The sequence below is a fragment of the Gavialis gangeticus genome, unplaced genomic scaffold (genome assembly GCF_001723915.1).
Source record: "Gavialis gangeticus isolate Ggan-Ray unplaced genomic scaffold, GavGan_comp1, whole genome shotgun sequence".
NCBI lineage: Eukaryota > Metazoa > Chordata > Crocodylia > Gavialidae > Gavialis > Gavialis gangeticus.
In genome coordinates this window covers 192,516,302-192,529,486 of record NW_017729032.1, presented here as the reverse complement: position 1 = coordinate 192,529,486, position 13,185 = coordinate 192,516,302, and the positions used below count along the sequence as shown (strand labels likewise).

At 43.6% G+C, this 13,185-nt stretch overlaps 1 long non-coding RNA gene across 1 annotated transcript in view; it reads right to left on the bottom strand.

The window, feature by feature from the left end:
• LOC109302546 overlaps nt 1-10,974 on the bottom strand; it is a 17,805-nt gene extending 6,831 nt beyond the window's left edge. The window contains exons 1-2 of the long non-coding RNA XR_002098836.1: nt 10,963-10,974; nt 7,513-7,520 (exon numbers count right to left, since the gene is read on the bottom strand). This is a non-coding gene — a long non-coding RNA (uncharacterized LOC109302546). The remainder of the gene's footprint in view (nt 1-7,512; nt 7,521-10,962) is intronic.
• Between the last annotated feature and the right edge of the window lie 2,211 nt (nt 10,975-13,185).

Below are 13,185 nucleotides of genomic sequence, written 5' to 3'. Positions count from 1 at the left end.
TTGGGAAAGGATCAGTAGTATTTCTTCATCAGTAAGGACTTGACTATGACTATTCATGCCACTGACAAACATCTCTGAGGACTTTTTCTGAACATCAGTATTTTGTTATTCATAAAATTTCCTGTTCACTCATTCAAAAGCTTTAAAGAAATCCAGGTATCCAGGTTGTAGTCACATTGGTCTAGAGGAAAAAGCAATCAGGACTTGTGGTAGAGGTGATACCTTTTATTAAACCAACTAGATTTTTGCAAGAACATTTCTTTAATTATAAGCTTTCAGGCACAAACACCCTTCATTAGGCATCAGAGAAAAGACTGTAAAAGTTCTCCTGGGTAGAAATTAAATTAAATCCACACTTTTTTACATGCAGTTGTTACAAAGTGAATCTAATGTCTCCAGTGCTGCATGAAAATTATAGTAAGGATATAATAACGTTACAATTAGCATGTGCTAACTCTAAGGAATGCTAGACGGTGTTAAAGGTAGCATATGTTGTGAGCAGTCACACGTTAAAGGTTACTAGTGCTGGCAACCAAAGGCATGGCTAGGAGCTACCAAGTCTGCTCCATACCTGTCCAGATTGCCAACTTTGTAGCTGCAGTAAAGGCTCTAGGATAGATGCCCATCAGCTTGAATCAGGCCCTTGTCACCCCTGATGGCCAGGATTGGGGCTACATTGTCCCTGCTGGGCCCTATGGCTCTCAAAGCAGCTCTCCATGGGGAGAGAAGGAAGGGAGAGGAGGGGCATGGAGCTTCCAGGAAGCCCTGGGGTCCAGTGGGGGAAACTGTGAGGGTGATTTAGGCACATGAGGAGCTGCTGGCCCCACTCGTTCTCCTGCCATGGCTGTTGGGCAGCTCCCCACCTCCCTCCTTTAATCCTGTCCTCCCTCCCCCTCCCTCCCTTTCCCATATGCCCCATTCCCTACCTCCCTTCCTCCTGACCCTCTTTACCCATTTCCCCCACCCTTCCCCATTCATCTCCTCCCCACATCACCTGCAGCCTGGCTGTCCCCAGCTGTCAGTCCAGGGCTTTAGCGTTCTGGAGGATAGCTAGTTCATGCTGGGAGCAGCACCTCCTGGGATGCTGGAGGACTGCAAACTGGTTGTTTAATCTCATTGGAGCAGCCAGAAGTTAAAGTAACTTGAACTAGGTAATAGGGTTTAAAATGCTGAGAGGACACTTAACACTAATTAATGACTTTAATACGCTGCCACACATGTTTTAAGTGCCCTTAATATAGTTTAATTGAAACACAGTACTTCACCCTAACTTTCTGGAAAAGTGATAGCACCTTAGTTGGCAAATAACTCATTAAAACGCGTGAAAGAAATTTACCAACTTTACAGAAAGAAATATCCCTCTATCTGCTGCTAGTCCTTTAACTTCCAGAATCATGAAGGTCACCTTTCTTTTTATGGATCACTACAAAAAAGGGTATCCATAAATTGTTGGGATTATTAAACAGTCTCCCAAAAATACATATGAAACTTAAAAGGTTGGGATGCAACTCCAGACTGCCACATTTATTAGCTTCAGACAGAATCTCACCTATTCCAGGAGTGCTGACATTTCTGGAGTAGTCAATAACTTCAAATATTTCGTCCACTGTTATATCTGCCACATTTTTATGCACAGAATGCTTTCCAATCTCATTTAACAGGGCTTCATCAGCAGTAGAAGGGTGATTAAAAGGGCTATTAAAGAGTCTCCTTTAGCTAGCAAGGATTTGGTCATGCTCACTAACCAGTGTGGTTCCGTATGAGGATTAACCACAACACTATCGCTACTTTTCATCCACAAACTTCTTGCAGCACAGCGCAGAATTCTTTCATGTCATATTTGGTCTGAAAAAGAGTGGTAGAATGACAACATTGGTAAAATTTATTTCTCTTTCATCATTCTGAGCTTCATGTCATCCATAGCTTTGATCTCATGAAATTTCACCTTGGCTGCCTTAGATGTAGGACAAGTGAGTAAACTGTGTGAGCTTTGTACTTCTCTTGTAAAAGGTACTGTGTTTGTGCATCATTTCCATCCAGTCAGCCAGCAGGGCATCCAGTCAAAAGCCAAGAATTTTTCAGACAGGTTTTATAAACAATATTACTAAACTGGCTCCATTACTTTTCAGCATTCAGCACAGGACTTAATTTACTGGATGGAAAGGCTTAAATTTATTTAATTGGAACATCTTTATACCTGACTCTTTTCACCTGCTAACATTGGGGGAGAGCGGGGTGCTTTAAGCATAGTTTCTCTATGCAGTTTGCATTTTTAATTTCAGCTTAAAGCACACAAGATGGCCCATGGAGCATTTTGTGCCTCTCAAAATGTAATTTAAACATCATGATGAAGCTACTCTTGCCCCCATAACCACTTGCAAAATCTATGTCCCCAGTGTTCTTGAAAGGGGCAAAGGAAGTTCCCTCTAGGCTACTTCCTGCCATGTTTCCAGGTTTTACCCATGTGAACGTGAGCGAGGGGTTGGGGAACTTTTCCAGACCATCTTGACTAGGACAGGTGGTCATTTCCAACATATACATTGGAGGTACCTGGGGCAATGACTTTCTCTGCAGGATTCACTATACAGTGTCTCACTTCCAGCAATTTGTAAAAATTATTTTTGTCATCATTAGGTTAGTCATGGTTGGAGCATAGCCACTGACAACTGTGACAGAATATTGTGTATTAAGGGATCAATACAAAAATCACCACACAGTCAAAATACCTTAAAAACACACACACGCAAAGTATACACATCAGACAATTTAGAATGGCAAAGCCAACTCCAAGTTGATGCTGTTGTCCTTGATTTTTTTCCAGAGATGAAAAAGGTAGAGTATTGTTTCATTTGCTAGCTCTGTCCTTTGCAGCAAGTTTCAAACAGTACAGTTATGTCAACACTGTGTCTATGAAGACTTTATATAGACTTTCTTTATATAGAACTGTCACTCTCCTGGTAGAAGCTACAAGCATACCAGTGTCCCTTCAATTTCTCCCATGGTAAAGCATGCCCCTTCCGGGAGAAAGATCTTTCACATTAACACGTGGAATTTCTCCGTTCCGAGAGAAGTGCTCTCACAAGAACGAATGCTTCTACACTCCACTCTCAGTCTGAGTCATGCTCCCCATTGCTTACCCAGTCTAGGGACTGCCTGATTTGGGGAAAAGGCTGGGGACTCTGCTTTGCTTCTCCATTCACCTCCCAGTCTGATGGAATCCCAGCAACGTAGGTTGCAGTGGCCCTGTTCTCATCTTCAGTATCCCACAGCAGACCATCTTGGGTATTCTGAGTATTCTGGGAGGGGAGCGGAACAGCAGGGAAAGCCTGCTGCCCACTTCCCAGACCCTGTTCTGGGGAAGTATGGGCATTTTTTCTGCTGGGAATAAGAGGAGTGGAGCACCTACTGCTTTCCCACTTCAGCCACAAACATTCATTTCTGAGAAATCTCCATGGTTAGGGGTGGCTGTAAGCTGAACACCTGTACTGCTCCATCTTCCAGAAAGATTTCTAGCTGTGGAAATTTCTCAGAAATGAATGCCTAATTATGGTCTAAGTTCATGATCAATACATGCAGACCTTCCCTGAGGTCAGCCAGGTCCATCTGGATTCTAGGGAGTACAGACATTTCAAAGAGGAACAATGAGATTTTATTTTCTACCACAGTGATGGAGATGCACCAGTTCTGGTTTGCCATTTACGAATAGTGCTGATTAGGCTTTGTGTACTGCACCTTTCCTAGGGACTCCCCATGCAGGGCATGGATTTTACTCCTAAAATCAGGTGGTCTGGTTATCTCTAGGCAATACCCTACTGATCAGAGAACACAAAACCACTATACATTGGATCTCTACATTGAAGCTAAGCACAGAGCTCCACTTTCAACTTGTCATACCTGCCAACATTGCTCAGTCCATTATCTTGTTCTTTTCCTGCACAAAAATTTAAGGTGCCAAAAGTGCTCACACAGTTCACTAAGACCCCAGTATCTGACAATACAGAAATATTACAGCAGACTTCCTCAGCCATAGCCAAGTCAGGAAGCTGCCAACCCCTTTTTTGCCTTTGCCAAACTTTGCTTGCCAGCTCCTCTTAGCTGTTGACACACAAGATGTCCTGCCATTTAAACAGGTTAGTGATACAAGACTCTAGTCCAGTCCTGGATATTTTATCAAGGTTTATTTCTTGAGTCTTTTCTGGGCAGTGTGACTTTACCCAATGGGAGCCTTAAATTAGGTGCTACATGCTACCCACAAAATGCAGAACAACAAAATATGAACTGGAGAGCATTAGGAAAGAAAATTCCATACCTGACTTTTGACTACACTTGCCCCTATTACATCCCCAAACTCAAAAACCTCCCCCCAAAAGAGAGACAACTTCTAAAACCGGTCCATATCTCTCCTAGCTCGTATATGATATGCACTGTAAATAAATTAAAAAAAAAATAATGCTTCCAAGAAGTGCACCCACACAATTCTTTGAAAAATGTTCTCTGGAAGCAGCAATCCATACTGGAGGGCTTTCCATTTCCTGTTCCATTCCTAGGCTTCTCTAGTGACAGTAGAAGATGATGTCTGAGGCCAGAGACTCAGATAAGCCTCCAGCCTCACGGAAGAGGGACAGCTAGAGTAGACACTGAAAGGTAAAGAAGAGCCAGATACTCAGGATTGTGGAAGTTGGCAGCTTGTCACCTGTAACAACAGACAACACTCCTCTTCTGAACCTACAGGTCTCCAGCTGAAGAAGAGGCATGAATTCCTGGCACTGGATAAGAAGGAACCTATTCCAATGGCAGGAGAGGCCAAGTCATGTACCACAATGGGTGGGAGAACTGAGACCACTGCCACCCAGAGGAAGTGACAGGTAGTGGGGGTTGGTGACTCCCTCCTTCAGGACACAGACATCTATCTGCTGGCCTGACCTATTGGCTCAGAAAGTCTTCTGTCTGCTAGAAGCCCGCATCTGAGATATCACAGATTGATAATCTCACCTCAGGCCCTAATCCTGCAACTCCAAAATGCAAAGTGCCTTCCCAGGCACCCACTGTGGCTTCCCTTCTCCCCTACAGACACACCCGTGTTTCATGGCCCAAATGGCAAACATAAAAACCTGATCCAAACCAAATACTTAAACCTTTCTGAATCTACATATCACAGCAAGTTTTTTCCTGCTCCTCCCTGCCTTATCAGCTAGTTCCCTTCAGGGTACCTACTTTGCCTGTGTACCACTTTTCAGCAAAATCTGTGTTCCCAGAAGCTCTTCTTCCTTAAGAGTTCAGGACCAAACTGACTTCTTTGGCTCAGGTGCCAGGTTTAAGGTACCCTGGGCTCCACCCCTTCTGGTCATATGCTCTCCACAGCCAGGCACTTCCTCTGCCTGCAAATCAGCCTCTCACTCTCTGCTGTAGTCTGCTCAGCTGCACTTGAACTACAGCTTACTGCATCTGTTACTTACTGCAAGGCAGCTTACCCCAAGACAGTTGCTTGTAGCTCCTCTCTTTATCTTCCCTTGGCTACTTAGGGCTTTGTTACATGGTAATTTTGGGTGGCTCCTGAATGCTAAACACCTGGATTGTCTGCATATTAACACTTGAAAGTGATTTAAGCACTTGCTATGTTGTTCAAAGTGAGGACATTTCAGGGTAGGGTAACCTCTGATCTGTGTTATTCAGCTTGTGTTACACTAAGGTGCAGCTACTCTAGGCTACACCTTACTGTAAAAACCTCCCTTGCCCCTGCTGGCCCAGATCAGGGCCACTGCCCACCCTCCCCAGCACACCACATTCCCACTCACTGGCTCCCCACCCCTCCCACCTCTACTTGCTTGTTGCTTCCCTTGCTATCTGTCCCAGAGGAGCAGGCAAGGAAGGGTTAAACTGTTTGATCATGATCAGCCACTGCTGCTGCTGTCTGGGCCAGAAGAGTAGCAGCCCAGGTGCAGCAGCCCAACAGGCAGGTTAACCCTCCTCTGCCTCCTCCTCTGGGACAGACACAAAAGGCAGCAACAAGTAAGTTATGCCCAAGAGGCAGAGGGGAACCCTGAGAGGGAGTGAGATGGGATGGAGGGGGAGCCCTGGGGTGTGGACGGAACTGGAGGAGCTTCAGGAGGCAGAGGGGAAGCCTGGAATGGGAGGCAGGGCATTTGTGCCTTTCAGTCCTCTAGGACCCTGCTGGTTTGAACATGTGACTGCTCCAAACTTGAGCTAGCACCAACATCCATCAACATGTGTGCAGCTCAGCCTAAAGTGTAACAAGGCCCTTATTTTCCTGCAGCTGCTACTCTGACTCTTAAAGTAACAGGGGTTGGCATTCCAAAAGGCGTGACTTGGAAGAGATGGGAAAGACAAGAAGGGGTGCCTTCACACACAGACTTGTTAACCTAGTTAGGATGGCTTCAAACTAGGATCACAAAGGACAGACAAAAACCATGAGGCAAGTAAATTATAGAATCATAGAAAGGGTTGGAAGAGACCTCAGGAGGTCATCTAGTCCAATCCCCTGCTCCAAGAAGAACCATCCCCAACTAGATTATCGCAGCCAAAGCTTTGTCTAGCCAGGTTTTGGAAAGCTTCCCCCATTTCTCTGGGTAACTGGTTCCAGTGTTTTACTATCCTCCTACAGAGAAACTTCTTCCTAATATTTAACCTAAACTTCCCTTGCTGCGACTTGAGACCATTGCTCCTTGTTCTGTCATCTGCCACCACTGAGAACAGTCTAGCTCCATCCTCTTTAGAACCTCCCTTCAGGTACTTGTAAGCTGCTATTGAGTCCCTTCTCAGTCTCCTCTTCCCTAGACTAAATAAGTCCAGTTCCTTCAGTCTTTCCTCATTAGTCATGTTCCTCAGCCCCCTCACCATTTTTGTTGCCCTCTGCAGGGCTCTCTCCAATTTTTCCAAATCCTTTCTGTAGTGGGGGACCCAAAATTGAACATAGTATTCCAGATGTTGCTACATTAGTGCTGAATAGAGGAAAATAATCACTTCCCTTGGCCTGCTGACAACAAACCTACCAATGCAGCCCAGTATGCCATTAACCTTCTTGACAAGAAGGGCACACTTTTCTGCAGGGCTGCTGCCAAGCCAGTCAGCCCCCAGCCTGTACTGGTGCATAGGATTGTTCTGTCCTAAGCGCAGGGCTTTTTATTTGTCCTTGTTGAACCTCATGAGATTCCTTTTGCCCCAATCCTCCAATTTGTCTGAATCCTAGCCCTACCCTCCAGGGTATCTACTACTCCTCCCAGCTTGGTGTCATAGTAAACTTGCCGAGGCTGCAATCTCTGCCATCTTTCACGTTGATGAAGACATTGAACAAAATCGGCCCCAGGACCAACCCCTGGGACACTCCACTTGATACCAGCTGCCAACTAGACATTGAGGCATTGATTACTATTCTCTGAGATCTATGATCCATCCAGTTTTCTATCCACCTTACAGTCTCCTTACCTTGCCTGGGAGAATGTTGTGGAAGACAGTATCAAAAGCCTTGCTAAAATCAAGGTACACCACATCTACCGGTCTCCCTGCATCTACAGAGCTAGTTATCTCATTGTAGAAGGCATTCACGTTGGTCAGGAATGACTTAAATAAAGAGCCAGGGGATTTGGATAAAAACTTAGTAAGGGGAGAGAATAGTGGAACCTTGGCAATGTGCTCAGGGAGAGAATAGTACAATCAGTTAGTTACCTAATATATTTATGTAATAATTCAAGAAGCCAGGGAAGAAATGGGGAGAATTCTAGTACAATCGCAGAATTATGATGTAATTGGAATTACAGAGATGGAGTGGGATAGGGTATAACTTATTCAGGAAGGACAGGCAGGAGAAAAAGAGGAAGTGTTTCACTATATATCAAGGAAATATCAGTGATTATGGCAAAATAGGTTCTGGGGTTCACTGCATGTGCCTCTCTATCTTCTGAAATCTCAAGCTTCAGTACGTAAATTTAGGTTGGAGGTTAGGAGGAACTTTCTGACTCTAAGGGTGTGTCTACATGAGATGCTAACTGTGCAGTAGCCTAATAATACTGTGCAGTAGCACATCACAGCACAGACAGTACTAATACACTACTGTGCAGTATTATTAGGCTACTGCACGGTAGCGGCACTAAAATGGCATTTGCTAGCACTACTGCACAGTAACCCTGATTACTGAGCATTTATTTAGTACTTGATTATACAAGTAGTAAATAAAATGTTCAGTAACCACTATGCATTAATGAAAGTGCAGATGTGCCCTAAGGGTGGTCAAGCATTGGAACAGGCTACCTAGAGAAGTGGAATCTCTATTCCTGGAAGTTTTGAAGAGCAAGTAAGACAGACGCTTAGCTGGGATAACCTTGTGAAGTCCCTTCCAGCCCTACTTTCCTATGATCCTATGCTTATGCTGCTGGACTTCTCTGCAGTCTTTGGCAGAGTAGACCATAGGGTAATACTAAGGCACTTGTTTTGAACAGAGGGCCAAGCATTGCAGTGGCTTAAATTGTTCTTCTTCAGCAAAACTTAAGGAGGGATGGAGATGGACAACTGTTCTCCTCAGCAGTCCTCACCTGGTAGGTCCCAGAAAGTTCCCTACTGTCTGTGCTTCCTTCCATATATACATGTGACTACAGGAAGGCACACTGAGTTGCCATGGGTTTAGCTGCCAACAGTATGCTGATGAACCTCAATTAAGTCTTTCACTCTCAAATGATGCAAGCACTGCCACTACTAATCTGTCAGAATGTCTCATGGAATTAGCTCTTGGAAGAAGAGCAGCTGGCTGAACTGGTTTCCAAAAATGTCTTGTTTCACCTCTAGCTTGCTGGAAATGTTTCCCCATCCTCCTGGATGGGGACCAGGCCAGAGCAGCCCATGCATTTATTTCTTCCAATCTGGATGCGAAGCTAAATGTGCAGACAATCCACAGGCTCTACCTCATACAGAATGCAGCTGTCCACCTTCTCCATGGCTCAGACCACAATGAGAATATCAAGCCAGTTCTAAATTCTCCCTGCTGGCTCTCAGCTCATTTCTACTGCCAGTTTATGTGTCTTGATCCTAATTTTCAAAGACTACATCAAAGACCAAATTCCTATCTGTGAACCACCATAATAGCTGCAGTCCTTTTGAGACAAGTCATGTGACAATGCCCAGGCATGAAGCATGAGAGAAATAGAAATAAACTATTTTTTGTTGAGACATGGCTATGGATCACCACACTGGATCAGAATCTGACCATCTTTAAGAAATATTGCTAAGCCTTTTCGTTGCAGGTGGCATTTAGAATTTTGAATGCAAGTCTTGAGTCCAAAATCCTACCAGAAACCTTCATCCAATCCAGCTTATCACATGCAGAGCGTTTTTCTCTGAAGGAGACAGAGTCCATGAAGTTAGAGACTCCTCTCTTACTAAAGGTTTTATGAGGCTAGATAGACGTTTTATATCTTTTCAGTGAAGTTATGTTAAAAGGAGAATAATCTAGACATCCAAGTGTTGGTAAAGTGAAGGGAGTATTACAGGCCAGACTAACTTGTAACAAAGGATTTAGGTTCCTGTGTCCGCAAACTCAACAAGTTTCCAGCAGGACCATCCTCTGCTTCTTAATAGAGATTGTTTGTTGGTGCTTTTGCACTTATCTTGCAAAGCAAATAGAGGGCTAAATTCAGTAGAGTTTTGCAGAGGTGAAACTACCTGCCTCACAAATTACAAATCCCCAGGCACGGCCTGTGCTTGTAGATCTCCGAGGGACTATTATTTTGTAGGTTTTTACTGTTAAATAACTCTGCAATGCTGCAGATTTTGTGCCACGTACATATTTAAAAAGCTATTGATTAGTCAACTTCACCTAACTGCATTCATTAAATTGGAAACTGTGTGTTACATTGCAGAAGGTAAATATGACCCTGTTGTGCTAAGAGCAATCAGGCTTTTTCAGTGCATCAGTTGAAAGAAAATTCCATGCATCATGCAAACATTTGTTTCAATGTTTTTATGAGATGCTATATCCCCTGACCTGTTTTTGCTGCCAGAAAACTTTAATGTTTGCTATCACTTACCATATTTTCTTGTATACAACATGTCCCCTAATAAGACACACCTGGTTTTTGACTGGCAGAATGAAAAGAAAAATATTTTTCCTTGAAAATATCGGTAAGTAGCAGCAAGTAACTGAGTTAGCACCTGCTGCAACAGGAACTTATCCCATGATGGAGGCAGGAGGGAGGGAAGGACAGAGGGGAGAGAAAGTGCCACCAGCCGGCAGCTAGTGAGCCCCATGTGCAGCACATGCAGTGTTACTTTCAGGTTAAAATGGAGCCCCCTCACCTGGAGGCCAGGCCCAGCTCCCTCCAATACCCTAGCTAGGGTAGTTGGTGGGGCCTGCATGTTTAGGGGCTCTGTTCCGCCTGCCCCCTCCAGATTAAGCTGGGCACAGCAGCCTGGCAGCTGCTGCTTTCTTCATTCCCTCTCTGCTGACAGCCCCAGAGCTGGGAGGGGAGAGTCGGGTTGGGAAGAGGGGTGGTTCAGCTGAGTCCTCGGAGGCTGCTAGAGTGCCCCTGCCTGCTGGCCAGGAGAGCCAATGCAGGCAGGTTCAATTGCCACCCCCCAACAATCCAACAGGCCTGTTGGGTTGGGGGAGGGGGGTGCTCTAACTCATGGTGCTTTATGTAGAAGTCAGAGTCTCAGGAGACCATCTAGTCCAACTACCTGCTCAAACTTATCTAGATTGTCCCAGAAAATGTTTGTCTAACCTGCAATCAAAAGTTCCAGTGATGGGGATTCTATAACTTCTCTAGGTAATGTGTCTCAGGGTGCGTGCACTCTCATGGTTAGGAAGCCTCTTCTAATATTTAACCTTTTGCAAGTTAAATATATTATTTTTGTTCTGCCTCCTATAGACATAAAAAACAATCTACTTTATACCCTTTTTTTATTTAAAGGCTTTTCAGTCAAGTCCTTCTACGTGTCCTCTAGACTAAATAACACCAGCCTCTTTCAAACTTTCTAGCCCTCTAGACTCTCTCCAATTTGTTCACATCTTTTTTGTATTTGTAGTGCCCCAAACTGGATGTGGTATTTCTAGTCAGGCCTCCCCAGGGCTCAACAGAATGGAAGATTCACTTCCCATGACTTGCATACATCTCTCCTGTGAATATATCTCTCCATTCTATTAGCTTATTTAAATAAAAATATTACCTCATGCATTATATTTAGCTTGTGATCCACAATAACTCTCGGAACCTTTTTCTGGAGTACTGACTCTACTTAGTCATTCCCTATTTTGTTACATCCTAAGTATAGTTTTTTGTACTTGTCCTTACTGAATTTCACCCTGTTATTGCAGACTGTTTTTCCAATTTATCAAGTTCATTTTGAATTCTTGTCATGTCCTCTCTAGTGCCTGCAACACCATCTCCAAATGTAATAAGTGTATCAATTCCATCCTCCAAGTAATTAAGACACCTTCATTAAGATATTGAAACTATTGAATAGTACCAGACCCAGGAAAATACCTCTGGGTATCCTACTTGATACGTCCCTCTTAGTTTGACTTTAAGATACTGATGACTACTTTTTGAGCATCATTAGAAAACTATTTATGTGCCCACCCTTTAGTAGTTTAATTTAGACTGTGCTTTCTTAGCTTGCTTTTGTGAATGTGGTGAGAGATAATGCTAAAAGCAATGTACCCAACAGACCATTTCTAAACAGAAGTCAATTGAGAAAGGTACGGAAGAAGTAGAATGAACTACGTGGAAATGTGGGAAAGTTTCAGACATTAAGTGCTATATAAGATTGGTTGGAGAAAGTTAATAAGATCATTCAGCTAGTACCTTCATCACTTTACACCCACAACTGTATTCCCAAGTATACCTTTCCATACCCATGTTTGCCACCTCTATATAGCAAAACACGCTGATTTAAAGTAAGGCAAAGAGATGTAACACAGCACAATGCGCCAAGATGCAGGGGTCAAGTATAATACCATCCTGACATTTACAGACAAATGGCACTAATTTCAAACTGAATTCACCTGCTCTCTCTGTTTTACATTATGAAAAGCTTGTGGTGGATTAAAAGAGACTATTTAAGTGCCTCTGGCTGGAGAATACCATCAGAGTAAATTATAAATTTCAACTCCTCGCTCACAGAAATAACCTGTTCAAAAATTTTGCCTTACACATTCTCTGTGCTAACTTCTTTATGTTCAGTAGCATGCGCTGCTTTGACATACTGAAACAAGTCGAAAAAGGACAAGCTGATTTTAGAGACCAGAGTGCAATCATTTTCAGAACACTCAGAAGTGAGGCAAACACAAGTAAACCCAGAGGAATGAGGGAGATGATACAAAGCTACCTTTGAGCCAAGATGTCCCCAGTCGCCAAAAAAAGCAAAGAGAATTATAGTAGTTTTTCTGTGCATTTACCTGGGTCTGAAACATATTAGATGGTACTGGGTATTGAACCTACTGCCAACTATGAGCCATACTGTTATGCAGAAGGCAGAGTAGAGTTCAACCTTACAGACTAACAAAATCAGAAATAAGGTGCGACTTGACTGCCTTCTGCCTGACTTCAGACTAGTATTCAAGACACATTATGCTCTTTAAATAAGAAATTCCTACACTGTTGTGGAAAGTTTGCAAGTCATGGGGTGCATCTACATGAGGACACTACATCACCGTAGTGACGAGCTATGGCAACGTAGCTCATCATTATGGCAATGTAGGATCAGCAGGCATGAACCACGACACCAACACTACTGCACAGTAGCAACAAGCTAAAGGTCAGAAACAACCTGTAACAACAAGCTAAGGGTCAGAACAGGCTAAGGGTTGAAAAGCTTAGCAACAAGCTAAGGGTCAGCAACAACCAGTGCACCACCGGGACTGCACACTACTGGTGGGTACTGCACATTCATTCACTACTTGCTTTAGCAAGTACTAATGACTGTGCAGTACCAACTGTGCAGTCAGGAGCACATATAGACATATACCCCCAGTCTCTTTCTTATATAAAGAAAGGTAAGGAAGCACTGTGGGACTAAAAGTAGGGTGTACATTTGGTTTGAAAACCACACTCAGTTATCCATGGATCAGTGTCAAAATGGAAGGACGTAGTAAGTGGTGTCTCACAGGGATCTATCTTGGCTCCAATACAATTTTATATTTTCATTAATGACTTGGATAATGGAATAGACAGCACACAT